Source organism: Microtus ochrogaster, chromosome 7 (assembly GCF_000317375.1).
Source record: "Microtus ochrogaster isolate Prairie Vole_2 chromosome 7, MicOch1.0, whole genome shotgun sequence".
In the NCBI taxonomy this organism is placed as follows: Eukaryota; Metazoa; Chordata; class Mammalia; order Rodentia; family Cricetidae; genus Microtus; species Microtus ochrogaster.
In genome coordinates, this window is record NC_022014.1 from 52,656,140 (window position 1) to 52,671,311 (window position 15,172).

Genomic DNA, 15,172 nt, shown 5'->3' on the forward strand with positions numbered 1-15,172 from the left:
AGAGAGAGAGAGAGAGAGAGAGAGAGAGAGAGAGAGAGAGAGAAAGAGAGAGAAGGAAACTATGATGGTTTAAAAGAAAATGCCCCCCAAAGGGAGTGGCACTATTAGGAGGCGTGGCCTTGTTGGAGGAAGTGTGTCATCGTGGAAGGCTTTGAGGTCTCATGTGTGCTCAGGATACTGCCCAGTGTCTCAGTTCACTTACTGCTGCCTAACAAGATGCTGAACTCTCAGCTCCTTCTCCAGCACCACGTCTGCCTGCACATCACCATATTCCACCATGATGATAATGGGCTGAACGTCTAAGCAAGCCACTGCAATTAAATGTTTTCCTTTATAAGAGTTGCTGTGGTCATGGTGCGGTGCTGGTGCACACCCTTTAATCCCAGCACTCAGGAGGCAAAGGCAAGCTGATCTCTGTGAGTTTGAGGCCAGTCTGGAAACCCAGAGCTACACAGAGAAACTGTCTTAAGAAAAAAAAAAAGTTGCTGTGGGCATGGTGTCTCTTCACAGCAATCAAAACCTTAACTAAAGCAAACATTTATACTCAGGTAAAACACACAAATCTGGAGATGTCAACTTCATCTTGACTATCAGATCTGCTTTCTTAGTACTTGAATAGAAGCCACTTTCAAATGAATTATTAACAGAACTTCTTACCTTTCCTGCTGCCTTCAGCTTCATCTCTGGGCTGGAGAGAACTAAACAGCCCCCTCAAGCAGGAAGAACACAGAAACCAGATCCGTGTGCGGCTTGGCACACGGGACCTAGAAAGAGCCTCACAACTGTGAAAGTAACTCTAATGCTGCAGCTGAGCGGCTGCAGAGCAGAAACAAAGGAAACTCCCCCAGTACCTTCCCACCTCCTTATACCACAGTATGCAGATCGTAATCCTGCACTTCTTCTATTTTTTTGTTTTGTTTTGTTTTTCGAGACAGGGTTTCTCTGTAGCTTTGGAGCCTGTCCTGGAACTAGCTCTTGTAGACCAGGCTGGCCTCCAACTCAAAGAGATCCACCTGCCTCTGCCTCCCGAGTGCTGGGATTAAAGGTGTGCGCCACCACCACCCAGCCACCCTGAACTTCTGGAGAAGAATTAAACACTCAGTGTATGTGTGCCTCACCCTAACCAGCTGCCAGAGAGCTTAGGCCATCTCCATGGAAGACTTGGTAAGATGCTTTGCATATGGATTGGCTAGCTTGACAGTTTTACCCTAACATGAGATGCACCCGTACAGAAAAGCTGGGGAGCATGTGGGCTCCTTGGCTGCAAACTGAGCTGAAGAAACAACTTGCCTTCACCTAAAGGTCTAAAAGACACGGGGTAAGGGGTTGGGAGTTAAGAGGGAGGGGCAGCAACATGCACACAGACACACTCACATGCACACACAAGCACGTACACACACACACACACACACACACACGCACGCACACACACGGTGGCTCAGCACATAAAGGCACTTGCTGCCAAGCCTGACAATCTAAGTTTAAGCATCAGAACCTATGTAGTTGAAGGAAAGAACTGACTGGAAAAGTTGTCCTCTGACTTCCACATGAACCTCACACACATCCTTAGAAAAAATAATTTTAGGGGGCTGGAGAGATGGCTCAGTGGTTAAGAGCATTGCCTGCTCTTCCAAAGGTCCTGAGATCAATTCCCAGCAACCACATGGTGGCTCACAATCATCTGTAAGGAGGTCTGGCGCCCTCTTCTGGCCTTCAGGCATATACACAGACAGAATATTGTATACATAATAAATAAATGAATGAATGAATGAATGAATGAATGAATAAATAAATAAATATTTAAAAAAATAATTTTAAAAAAGACACTTGAACTAATACTGTTAAGACACTCAACTGAGATGTGGGTGGGAATCCTGCTACATTCCTGAAAGCCCATGATGAAACAGTATTTTACCACCTAACCTAAAAGACTGATGTTAACAAGATTCCAACTTGTACAGTAAAAAATTCTGTCTTGTACAGTAACAAATTCACATTCTGGATGTCATAAAACACCTGTCAGCTTTCGTGGAACTTGTTGGTTTTTGCTATTCTATGAACAGGGTACAGTCATGTATATACTATTTCCATTTACAATGTATTTCCTATCCTATGAACAGGGTACAGTCATGTATATACTATTTCCATTTACAATGTATTTCCTATCCTATGAACGGGGTACTGCTGACATTCAAACAAGTCTAGAAAGGTTCCATGGAAGCAGTGTGCTGCAGTCTTTTCACAAGGCTGCACAGCTTCAGCTCAGCCTTCTATGGGCCCTGCATGGTGCCTTATTTCTATAAGACAACTCCCTTGCTTCACCAACATGCTAGATGGCACCCACAAAAAGCTCCTCTGTAAACAAGGTGGTATGCACTGGACCCAGACTACCTAGGAAGCCACACTTGTCACTAAGTTTCCGTCATAGAACTTCCCAGGAGCACGCCTGACAGTCCACGTCTCTAAAACAAGCCGCCAGGAGGCAAAGGCAGGAAGATTACACATTCACTACACCTTGTCTAAACAGCTTCTCAGGGGCATAAAACCTCAAGTCTTTATCAAAATGTGACTTCCCACTGGCAGCGGCATCATCGCTTGACATGTTTGAGATTCTGACTCAGAAACTGGGAGCTGCCGTCCCTGGGTTCACAGCAGTGTTCAATATCGTTATTATCATCATCAGCTGTGTGACAATGCCTTGCTGACCTCTCCAAAACAAATGAATTGTGATGGTTTGTTTATAGTAAAAGATTTTGAGTTGGAAAAACACAAAACTAGTAAATTTCAAGGCCTATCTCAAAATGCAGGAAGCAGCAGCATAAGGCCTCTATCTCTCCCAGGAGCCAGGAGGTCAAAGTGTGACAAGCTACTGCACCAGGTTCCCTGGAAGGGACAATTCAGGGGAAATTACTGCTTACTTCATAACTGTCATCCTTATAGTTTTTTGTTTGTTATTTTGTTGTTGTCATACAGTATTGCTATGCAGTCCAGGCTGGCCTTGAACTCATGATCCTCCTGCCTCAGTCTTGAGTGCTGGGAGATTACAGATGTGAACCACCATATCTGGCTTCATTCTCATTTTGAGAGAAAGAGAAGTATCTGACAACTCATTAGCAAAAGTTAAACATATTTCTATGAACTGACGACAAAAGTTAAACTTTAACCACTAAAGAATACTGAAAAAAAAAATCTCTAATCCACACAACACAGAACTGACATCCATAACCTTCATCAAAATTCACCAACAAATTTCAGACATGGATTACGTCCTCACCAAACCCAACCAGAGGGAACTAAGGTCAAAGGTTATTATTCTTTAATGACACAGTAGCTTGCTTTGAACTATGGCTTATCTGAATCATTCCCTACCTGTCCAAAAAGATTACAAAATAATGCCCGTATTAACCTACTATACGCAACAATGTCCAAGGGTGAATGTGATGAAAGTTACATAGAAGGTGCAGTTAGACAGTTCAGCAAGAAAAGCTTGGCTGCCAAGCCTGCAGACCTGAGAACTCACATCGGGGAAGGTAAATGCAGACCCAGCGAGCTGCCTCTGACCTCCACATGCACACTGTGACACATTTACTGAGGCTGGTGGGTTGAAAACTTAGACTAAATAAGAAGACCCAGCAGGAGACAGGAATCTCTGCAGGTGGGCTTGGACACATTGGCATGAAAACAGATAATAACTGTAAAATTCTGCATTACCAAATTGGAAGGTTGATTTTGATTGGAAAAGAAAGAAAATGGTTCTCTATTTTCTGATAAATAGGAGACCTTCCAGTATAGCACCGGGAGGAAGAGAGTAAGACAACCTGGAAATCACTGGAAGAAGCTGAAGGGGCTGGAGACCATGGCTCCACGGTGAAGAGCACTGGCTGCTCTTGCAGAGGATCAAAGTTAGGGTCCAGCACCCTCTTTAGGCAGCTCACAATTATCACCTCTAATCCAGCTCCAGGGGATGCCACGCCCTCTCCTAGTCTCTAGAGTTTTTTTTGTTTTGTTTTGTTTTTGTTTTTTTGTTTGTTTGTTTTTCGAGACAGGGTTTCTCTGTGGCTTTGGAGCCTGTCCTGGAACTAGCTCTTGTAGACCAGGCTGGTCTCGAACTCACAGAGATCCGCCTGCCTCTGCCTCCCGAGTGCTGGGATTAAAGGCGTGCGCCACCACCGCCCGGCTAGTCTCTAGAGTTTTGCACACACACACACAAAACTAAAAATGAGAAACAAACACACACTGGTGTGGTGCTGTGCACCTTTAAGGCAAGCAGAGCTTTGAGAGTTCCATGACCTGCTGTTCTACACAGGAGTTCCAGGAGAGTCAGGACATAATGAGAACCTGTCTAAAAAGAGGAGGATGAGAAGGAAGTGCAGGAGGTGATAATAGTTGGCAAGCGGGACAGAGTGACGAGAGTCTACAACCACAGCTCTTTGGGAAGCTGAGGCAAAAGAACTGCTTGAGGTGAGGTCTACAACACAGAAGATTCCTCCCCTTTCTTTAAAAGCAAAAGAGAAACCTACTTCTGCGTGGCTCTGGAAAGGAAACACGGTAGAGTGGAGGTAGATACTGACAAGACACTTAAGTCCAGAGGGAAGGAAGGTCTCCAAGACCCACCTGACAGGGTGGCAAAGGCTCGCTACACAACGCTGACCACTGGGCTTACCAGAATTTCATATACGTGTGTGTGTGTGTGTGTGCAAACATGTATGTACATGTGTTTATATATATATACATACACACTTCTTCCTCTCGGGTTCTCAAGGATTCAAATACATATGTAAGATAAACATACATATGATTATTTTAATTTTATGTGTATGTATGAGTGGCTACATGTATGCACATAAACCATGTCATGCATGGTTCCTAAGAAGGCCAAAAGAGGGCCACTGTGGATGTTGGAAACCAAACCTGGATCCTCTGCAAGAGCAGCAAGTATTCTCAACTGCTGAGTCACCTCTGGAGCCTAAATACATATTTTTAACTTGTAACTTACACAGCAGTATAATCAACTGAAATACAGAAAATATTGATCTCAATTAATAAATGCAAAAGAAACGAAGAACAGAACAAATGTATTGGAAATTCAGTAAAATGACAGTAGTTTTTATTTTGGCCTAAGAAACTATGAGCGTTTTTTTGTTTTGTTTTGTTTTTTCTTTAATCTGTTAAAAAAAAATTATGCTTTAATCTGTTAAAAAAAAACCTTAGTGTCAACTTCTGACTAAAATAACACAATTGCCTATTCAGCTTGCTGAGATTCTTTGAGGAGAATTAACAGTAGCTTCTTTATCTGAAAAGGAGAAAGGTAAGGTTTTCCAATTCGGTAGTGATCGCTGGCCACTTCAGGGGAAGAGAAGAGACCAGAAGCAAAGCTTCCAATGCTAACCAAGCCTTCTCTCCTCTGCAAGCCCCTCTCCCGGTCTTCTCCCACCAAATGTGTGACACAAACTGCTTCAAAAACCTCTGTGGAGATAGTGAGCTCTGAGTCCATCAGAAAGGGCTGAGACCAGGATGGTCACTCTAAATCAACATCCAAGCCTGTAAGTAAGAACCCCAGACATTTTTATGGGGTTCATGCTCAAAGGGCTGATTAAATTTTAGCTGTCTGTGATGGTGCACAGCCAGGCTCTGGGGAGTGAGACCACGTCCCCATAAGGAGCTCTAAGTAGAATGAATCTTCAAGACAGTTGGACAATAGGACAGTGAAGAAAGTCATGTGGCCACAGGTCATGGCCACAGCCAAGTCTGCAAATCCCAGCACTTGGGAGGCAGAAGCAAATGGATCTCTGCGATCTAGGTCAACCTGGACAGCCAGGACTACACAGAGAAATCCTGTCTCAAAACAAACAATCCATCAACTACCTGGGCTGACCTTAACCAGCATGCAATGTCATTCCATTGTCAGCTTCAGGAACAGCAGTCAAACTGCCAAGCCGAGACACCGTGAGGGTCTGAACACAGGGACTTCTTACCCCATCACACAGGTGTATGCACACTCAGGCCTGACTGACCTGGAAAGTGTTCTAGTGTCAAGACATACCTTAATAAGCACCTGCGTCTGTTTTGGTCCGTCTCCCTAGCAAAAGGGAAAAGCTCACATCCCCAAACTATTTATTCTCCTAAAAACGAAGTATTTCACTCAGTACCAAGTAAAGCTGCCCTGTTCTCTATCACTAAGCCTGGGGTCAAAAATTAGAGCAAGAACCCCCAAATTCCCAATGGGAAACTCCCACTCTTTAGCAGCCACCGGCTCTGCTGTACTTGGGAACAGGACACAGCAGTAAAAGCACTGCACAGGAAGCACATATCCACATGTCCGTGCTATCTGAAAAGATCTTGACATGGGGTCAGGAGATGCAGACATCTCTCACATTGAAATAAACACGTTTACTCAATTCACTGGCCCTCCTGTATAAGCCCTGACCGTAAGGGTCTTGCTGTCGTGGCTTCCTTTAGTTTCACTCAGTCCAAATAGAGCAGTGCTCTATTTGTCTAGAAGCCAATGCACATCCTTCTTAAATATAATTGACACTAAAATTTAGATAAAAAGAAAGACAAAAGCCAACAGCTCATTGGAATAGATTCTATCCAATGAACCATATTATAACAAATAAAAATTTAAACTAAGTATTATACAAAAGCTTTGTCTGCAAAGCCCGTGAACCACTGACATCAGGGTACCGGTTCTCATGCTACCCCACAATGACAGACATGTCTTTCAGAACCAATGCTCAGGTCAAATGCTGAGAGAAAAAGAGATCTCACAGAGAGACACAATCCCTATCTGGTATCAGTATTTTCTCAGATTGCCTTCCACATTATTCATTAAGTCTATTGCTGAACCTGGAACTCACCATTCAGTGAGTCTGGCTAGTCCGCTTGCTCTAAGGATTCCCTGTCTGTCTCCTGAGCTGTGAGTGACAAGTAGGACACCAAGTCCAGCCATCTTGAACAGCAACCACGTTACCTCTGAGCCATCTCCTCAGCCCTTCAGCTACATTCCCTAGAGAACATGGCTCACTGTTGAGCAGGCACAAACTACACAGTCTTAAAAATAATTAGTAACCACTTGCTCTAAGCTAGGACCAATGAAAGAACACATAAGAATGCTTTCTGCCATGCATGGTGTTGCAAGCTTTAATCCCAGCACCTGAGAGGCAGCAGCAGACAGATCTCTATGAGTTAGAGCCAGTCTGGTCAACATAGAAAACACCAGCCCAGTCAGAATACACAGTGAAACCCTGACTAATAATAATTAATAATAATAATAATAATAATAACCACAACAATAATAACAATAAATAACACTGACTTCACTACTAGTGTGATGAAAAATGATAGCCTCCCAAAAAAAAAAGCTATCATTAATCCCCAGGACTTGGGAATGTCACCTTATTTGGGGGGAAAAGGTCTTAGGAATTGCAGATGGTAGTGACACCTTTAATCCCAGCACTCAGGAGGCAGAGGCAGGCGGGTCTCTACGAGTTAAAGGCCAGCCTAGTCTACAGAATGAATTCCAGGACAGGCTCCAAGAAACTACAGAGAAACCTTGTTTTAAAAACAAACAAACAAAAAAAAAAGGCCTTAATAATTGCTATTAAAATCCTTGCGGTAAGAACATCCACATGGATTAGCTACATGGGACCTAAGTTCTATGACATGTATTCTGAGACAGGCAGAGAGAGAGTACACATTTACAGTTAGCATCCTGTGACTGTGAATGCAGAGATTAATGTGGTCACAAGTCAAGTGCCAGCAACCAGCAGAAACTAGAAGGGAACACAGTCCTGCTGATGTCTTACTGTGGAACTTGGACCTTCTAAATATGAGAACATAAGTTTCTGCTGTTTTAGGTAGCAAGCTAACCTCCACCACATGACACTAATATCATCCCCACTATGAAGGAAGCAAGCTGCTCCAATAAGCATGTGCAAGTTGATAGACCTCCACACACTACTGTTTATTATAATGCTAAGTGACGCCAGGGGGAAAAGCAGAAAGAGCAAAGACAAGACCAGCTCAACCAGAGAGAGCACAGCATGCACACTGTCTTCCTCAAGCACTCTCCACCTTATTTTTTGAGGCAGAGTCTCTCACTGAAACTGAAGCTTACCAATTGTTTAGGCTGCCTTGTCAATAAGCTCCTGGACCATCCTTCCTGCCTCTGCTGTCCAGAAAGCAGAAGCATACACCACCATGGCCAGTATGTGACGGGAGTCTAAATTAAGGTCCTTGTGTGGGCAATGCAAGCTCTTTACCCACTGAGCCATCTCCACAGCCCTACCAATAAATGTTTTGGCAATCAAAAATTCAAGGTGAAATTAGACAAGATAATACCAACTTGAGGGAAGTACTCCTTTCCTGAAGAAGCCACAAAAACAAGCACAAGCATTAAAAACTAGATTTAAAACTTAAGAATAATTCATTGTGCCCAAGACACACCTATCTCTTCCCTTAATGAAAAACAGTATGTATACTGTTGTAAAACAACTTTTAAAGTCAAATCTTATGTATAAGCAGGAGGCCAAGCCAGGAAGATTACAAAGTCTAGGCCAGCCTGAGCTACATAGATGACATGACTTTACTCAGGCAGATGCTACCTACTAATAGACTCCCCTCCTTCATGCCCCTACCACATTACGTACAAGTCAACCTTAGCAGAAATGGTCCCACAAAGACACATGTATGCAATTGGAAGATTGGGAGTCAAAGCACTGATCATGATATAACACAATTACACTGATGTTCCCAGTATTTCTAAAATGTCAGTAGTTTTAGCATATTAGAATTTCACTGGAGCTAGGCATGGTGGTGCTTGCCTTTAATCTCAGCACTTAGGAGGCAGATCTCTGTGAGTTCAAGGTCACAAAGTGAGTAACAGGATAGCCAGAGCTGCCGAGAGAAACCCTGTGTCGAGAAACAAAACAAAACAAAATAAAACAAACACAGAATTTCACTAGAGCAAAACCAAATGGGCCAATTCCCAGGAAGGTGAAGGGTAAAAGGAGACAAAGTGGGGAGTCGCTCAGAGTTCTGTTGAGGGGACAAAAAAGTTCTAGAATTGGGGAGTGGAGGGTTGGTGGTTGCTCAGTATTGTATTTAAGTGGTTAAGATGGCAAAAGTGATAAACGTTTACACAATTTCAAAACATTCACATCCCTGGCTGGTAAGATGGCCCACACAGGCCTGACGGCTTGAGCTAGACCTCCAGAACGCACATGATGGCAGCAGAGAACTGGCTCATAAAAGCTGTCCTCAGACCACCACTCACCTGTGCGCGGTGCACACCTACGGACACACACACATACACAAATTAATTATTAAAGATTAAAAACATTACATTATATATTCTGAATGGATAGATAAACTATGTTATGGTGAATGTCTATCTCAGTAAAGCAGGTAAACAAGAAAAAAGAAAGAAAAGCATGTGCTGAATCTTTTAGCAGATGTCACTTCCTTACTACTCTTGCCCTGAAACCCCCTGAAAATGCAGCCGGCAGGATATGATAGAGTAGTCACTTACTCCTATGGGGGAAAACAAAAAGAATAAGAAATAACCCATACAAGTCTTCCCCCTAAGCATCAATGGTCACAGCAGGGTTTTTGTCACCTGCTTTCTGGTCAAAGGTCATAACTTAATACAACGTCCTGTTTAAAGAGTTTTGGCAGTGCAAAGGGTAAGCCTATACAGTGCCTCCCATAGGACCAAATGGCCCCCGTTTCATCTCAGATCACTTAGATCAGTGACAGTTGTCTGAGGGCACAGACATGTACTGCACCATTGCGCCGTCGCTCCAATCACAGAACACTAGCAGCCACACTTCACAGCTGAGAAAGCTAAGGCAGAAGGGTAAGCAAATAGTTTAACTCTTTCTTAGCCTCAGACAGAAAACAGTCCTGTGGTGCTGTGACACGTGTTTCCCAGCAGCACAGATTGTCACAACTCATACTTGAGAAGATGCAGTCATATAAAGGGGGACACTGTGTGACCATGGCTTCCTCCAGAGAGATGAGAGAACAGGCCCCTCCCACACATTACAGCACACTAGCAGCCCTGACTGTATGCATACTGCACTTAGAGCAGAGCCAGGAGCTGGGCTCTGATCCTTACTATTGTTTTCTGTATCCTTCAAAGTAAAAATCACTGTGATGAAGTGGGACACGGTGGCACGTGCCTTTATCCAGCACTCGGGAGGCAGAAGAAAAAGGATCTGTGTGAGTTAAAGGCCAGCCTGGTCTACATAGAGAGTTCCTGGACAGCCAGGGCTACATGGAAAGACTCTGTGTCAAAAAATTACTTTGATGATAAAGTAAAGAAAGACCCGGTCTATTACCAGAATATGATCACTTTCCATAGGTGAAAGGAACAAAACATGAGTGTATTTATTTGGGGGACTTCACCCTCTCCACTTGTAGTTTTCAATACCCTGTCACAAACTCCCATAACTGCAGCATTAGTCATCTGAGTGGCAGAGCTTCTTGAACTGCCCCAATCCAAAGTGCTTGTGCTTCCAAGCACCAGGCTGACACCACCTTCCCGAGTTTTCTTTCATAAGCCCGTAACACTTGGAAGCAGAACGTGCGAAAGAAGACACCTGGTTCACACCTGCAGCTCTGTACTCCAGCCTGTGTCCAAAGGTAACGAACATTTCCCTGTTATCATTAAAACTCGAGCTGGATGCCGGGCGGTGGTGGCGCACGCCTGTAATCCCAGCACTTGGGAGGCAGAGGCAGGCGGATCTCTGTGAGTTCGAGGCCAGCCTGGTCTACCAAGGGAGTTCCAGGACAGGCTCCAAAGCTACAGAGAAACCCTGTCTCGAAAAACAAAAACAAAAAAAAAAAAAAAAAAAAAACTCGAGCTGGAAAACCCATCTTCCTACCACAGCTGCATCTCTCTTAAGAGCAGAGTAGGAGGCAGTGAGTAGAGAGGGAACCTCTCCTTTCCTAAACCTTCATAAAAGGTCATCTACAGAGATTTAAAGGTGGTTTGCAGAAACAGATAGCTATTAATAAATGTAAGGCAAAGTCACACTTTGCTTTCTATGGTTCAATAAAAGTAAAAGCAGAGAGTATTTTTATGTCTTTCCAGCCCAAAAGGGTTGAGCCAAAGTTTCTTCTCTGTCTGGCTTTCCAGGCAGTGATTGAAATAGACCAAGGTTATTAAGACAGTAGATCATTTCCTGACCAGAGAGTCCCACACAAACAACAGGGCACTGCCAGTGCAGGGCAAGAGCAGCCAGGAGCCTCACTGCCATGCTCAATTCTCTTTGACTCTTTTTTTTCCCGAGACAGGTTTGCTCTGTGTAGTCCTGTCTGCCCTGGCACTCACTCTGTAGACCAAGTTGGCCATGAACACACAGAGATCTGCCAGCCTCTGCCTCCTGAGTGCTGGGATCAAAGGCGTGTGCCACCACCACTCAGCCTCTCTGACTCTTTGACAAGCGCATGTTCACATGTATATTAGACTTTATAAACTGGAGTGTAGATGTAGCATACATGAGACACAGGGTTCAATCAATGTGAGTGGCCACATGCACATGCTCTCTCCACACACACACACACACACACACACACACACACACACACACACACACACACTGCACACAAATTTTTAAATGCAACTATGAATTTATTTTTGCTCAAAGTTTATCTTTTTCTTCTTTCAGAAAGCTTTATGCATAGTTATCATTATATGTGCACATGTGCACACGTCACAGCATGTGTGTGGAAGTCAGAGAACAACTTTGTGCAATGAGTTCTCTCATTCAACCTTCACACGGGTTCCAGGAAGCAGACTCAGGTTGCCAGAGTTGTGTCAATTGCCTTAACCTACTGAGCTATCGCCAACAGCCGCCTTAAATTCTACCTTTAAAGCAGAAATCCAATGGAAGCAAACAAAACACTGCTTGTGTGTGTCTGAGGGAAGCTCGTCAGATCTTATGACTGTGGTGAAGCTACATTAGAAAAACTGCTATAGAAACTAATTGCCCTGGGAGAGGAAGACAAGAGGATTACAAGTTCAAGGTCTCCTTTAGCTACACAGTTAGCAGAAACTGTTTCAAAAGAAGAAAAAAAGACAATAATGAAATAAGCTGACCTTCAGAAAAATCGTATTTTTCTGACACCATTAATTGAGATAGTGTTGGGGGCCAATGTTAGATGTTTAAATGAAAACTTAAAAAGATAACTTGACAAAACTCAAGGTCCCGTGTGCTAAGTCAGACCTGTAAGAACAAGGTCAGTGCTAGAAGGAGGATGTGTCAGGAGCAGTAGTCCCCACTGGAGAGGCCTTGGAAAACCCGACTGTGTTGGACCAAGAGGACACTACAGCACAGAACAGAAAAACCACAGAGTTTTCTCTTCAAAAATAAGAAACGTATGTTTTTCTTTTACAAATAAGGAAAAAACAAACCAAAAGTCAATTTTTAAGAGAATCCTAGGAGGATCCCTGACCTTATGCCCTTGTTCACTGTTTTGCTAAGTATTTAGATTTTAGCTCCTCAAAAACAAAAACTCTACGCCTTAATCCCAGCACTCGGGAGGCAGAGGCAGGTGGATCTCTGAGTTTGAGACCAGCCTGGTCTACAGAGCTAGTTCCAGGACAGGCTCCAAAGCCACAGAGAAACCCTGTCTCGCAAAACCAAAAAAAAAAAATAAAAAAAGAAAAAAAAACCTCTAAATGGACAGATGTTCTCATGCTGAAGGAAGCCTTACATATTTACTGCCCAGCCTCTTCTTTCTCTGCTTTTGTTGGAGATGGCTTCACAGTGCAGCTTAGACAGGCCTAGAACTTACTTTGCAGCCAGTTCTAGCCTGAGACTCAAGTCTCCCAAGAACTGGATCACAGGCATGAACGCAACAGCTCAGTCACGTTCTTCTAAATCAGAAGGCTGCAGCGCATTTGCAACCCATTCTTGTAGAAAAGCTCTTGAGCAAGCTGGCCTATTCTGTAGGTACACAAGTGATCAGAAGCTAGATGCCATCTCCATCTGACCCAGTCAGTATCCATCACACCCAACTTTGTAAGGAATTACAAAACTGCTGCTCCAAACATCTGCAGCAACTAAACATTTCTAAGTTGAAAAATATGTAGAACAATGAATGCAATATCATGTACATAAAAATGTAAGGAATGACCAAAACTTAAACCACATTTATTGTCGCCAAGTGGCACAGATTTCAGAAGAAATACAAAGATAAATACTGCTCTAAAATAAGAGGTAAAAGCTAAGAAAATGATTTTTCACTCTTTCTGCTCTTATTGACCTAGACAGACATCAAAGACTCGGGCACAAATCATTTTCTTTACAAAAAAATTCAACTTAATTTCCAATATACATCACACTAGTAACTAGCCTACTTTTGAAAAGGCCATCAACTTCCTACATATTTCCTCTGAACTTCCAAATAAAATAACAACAAAAATAGAACAAAGAGGAACTGAAGAGATGGCTCAGCGGTTAAGAGCACTGACTGCTTTTCCAGAGGACCCAGGTTCAACTCCCAGTAGCTACATAGCAGCTCACAACTACCTGTAACTTCATTTCCAGGACATCTGACTCCTTCTCTCACACTCTGTAGGTACCAAGTATACACATAGCAAACAAACATACACACAGGCAAGACACTCACATGCAGCCGGGAGGTGGTGGCGTACGCCTTTAATCCCAGCACTCGGGAGGCAGAGGGAGGTGGATCTCTGTGAGTTCCAGGCCAGCCTGGTCTACAAGAGCTAGTTCCAGGACAGGCCCCAAAGCTACAGAGAAACCCTGTCTCGAAACCCCCCCCAAAAAAAACAAAAAACACTCACATGCAAAATTAAATAGAAGAAGAAAGAGAATGAGAAAAGAAGAAGATAAAGGAAATGAAGCTTACTAGTTCAGAAATACCAGTCTGGAAGAGTCTAGATGTTGGAAATGGCAGCTGCCTCTACAGTACACTAAGCACAGAACTGTCAACTATCATTGACACAGATAACCCAAGGAAACCGTGTCCCACCTGGTGAAACCACGATACAATCTAATGTGCTGTGCATTAGGGGAGGAGATGATGAACACACCGACACTGACATGGCTGTTTCTTAAAATGACAGATGTGAGTGGCCTCATTCCGCCCGACTCTAGCACCAACTCCTCAGACAAAGGCTGAGGCTGCGGCCCACAGCAGACGTGGCTGCCCAAGTGTCACATCCTAACTTTAGTCACAAACTTGCCAAGCAAACACAAGCCAGAGTCTGAAATAACAATCTCTGAGACTTCTTCAGAAATCAATGCATATGTAGGAAAAGCTTTTTCATCCCTAGATGAGATCAATAGCAGAGCATTTCCCTGGCATGCATGGGACCACGGGTTCAATCCTCAACACCATAAAATAAAAAAGAGATAAACAGAGAGCCAAAGAGCATACAATGACAATCAAGACTTCATAGAGTAGCATACCCATTTATCAGACATTTCCTTAGAAATAACATGTAATCAGTTAATAAATACAAATAAATAATAATGTTATATGTAAAGTTCACTAGAGGGTAGGTTTAGCTATAAACACAAGTATCCCTTGAAGGTAATTTAAATGCTAAAACTACCATCTTTTTTTTCTTGGAAGAGATACGCTACCATTAGTAATGTTTTCTTTTTTTAAATTTTTTTTAGTACTTATTTATTATGTATACAATATTCTGTCTGCGTATATGCCTACAAGCCAGAAGAGGGCAGCAGACCTCATTACAGATGGTTGTGAGCCACCATGTGGTTGCTGGGAACTGAACTCAGGACCTTTGGAAGAGCAGGCAATGTTCTTAAACGCTGAGCCATCTTCTCCAGCCCCAGTAATGTTTTCTTTAGTTTTTTGGGCTTTTTTGAGAAAGGGTCTCCCTGTGTAGCCTTGGGTGGCCTGAAACTCACCCTGTAGACCAGGCTGGCCCAGAACTCAGAGATCCACCTGCCCTGCCTCCCAAGTGCTAGGATTAAAAGGGTGCCATGCCCAGCCTCTTTAGTTTCTTTAAGCCAGTATATTTAAGAAATTATTTCCCAGCCGGGCGGTGGTGGCACACGCCTTTAATCCCAGCACTGGGGAGGCAGAGGCAGGCGGATCTCTGTGAGTTCGAGACCAGCCTGGTCTACAAGAGCTAGTTCCAGGACAGACTCCAAAACCACAGAGAAACCCT

General features: G+C 43.4%; 1 protein-coding gene across 2 annotated transcripts in view; it reads right to left on the minus strand.

The window, feature by feature from the left end:
• Parn (poly(A)-specific ribonuclease) overlaps positions 1 to 15,172 on the minus strand; it is a 97,268-nt gene that overhangs the window by 42,126 nt on the left and 39,970 nt on the right. The gene's annotated exons all lie outside the window — the stretch shown is intronic.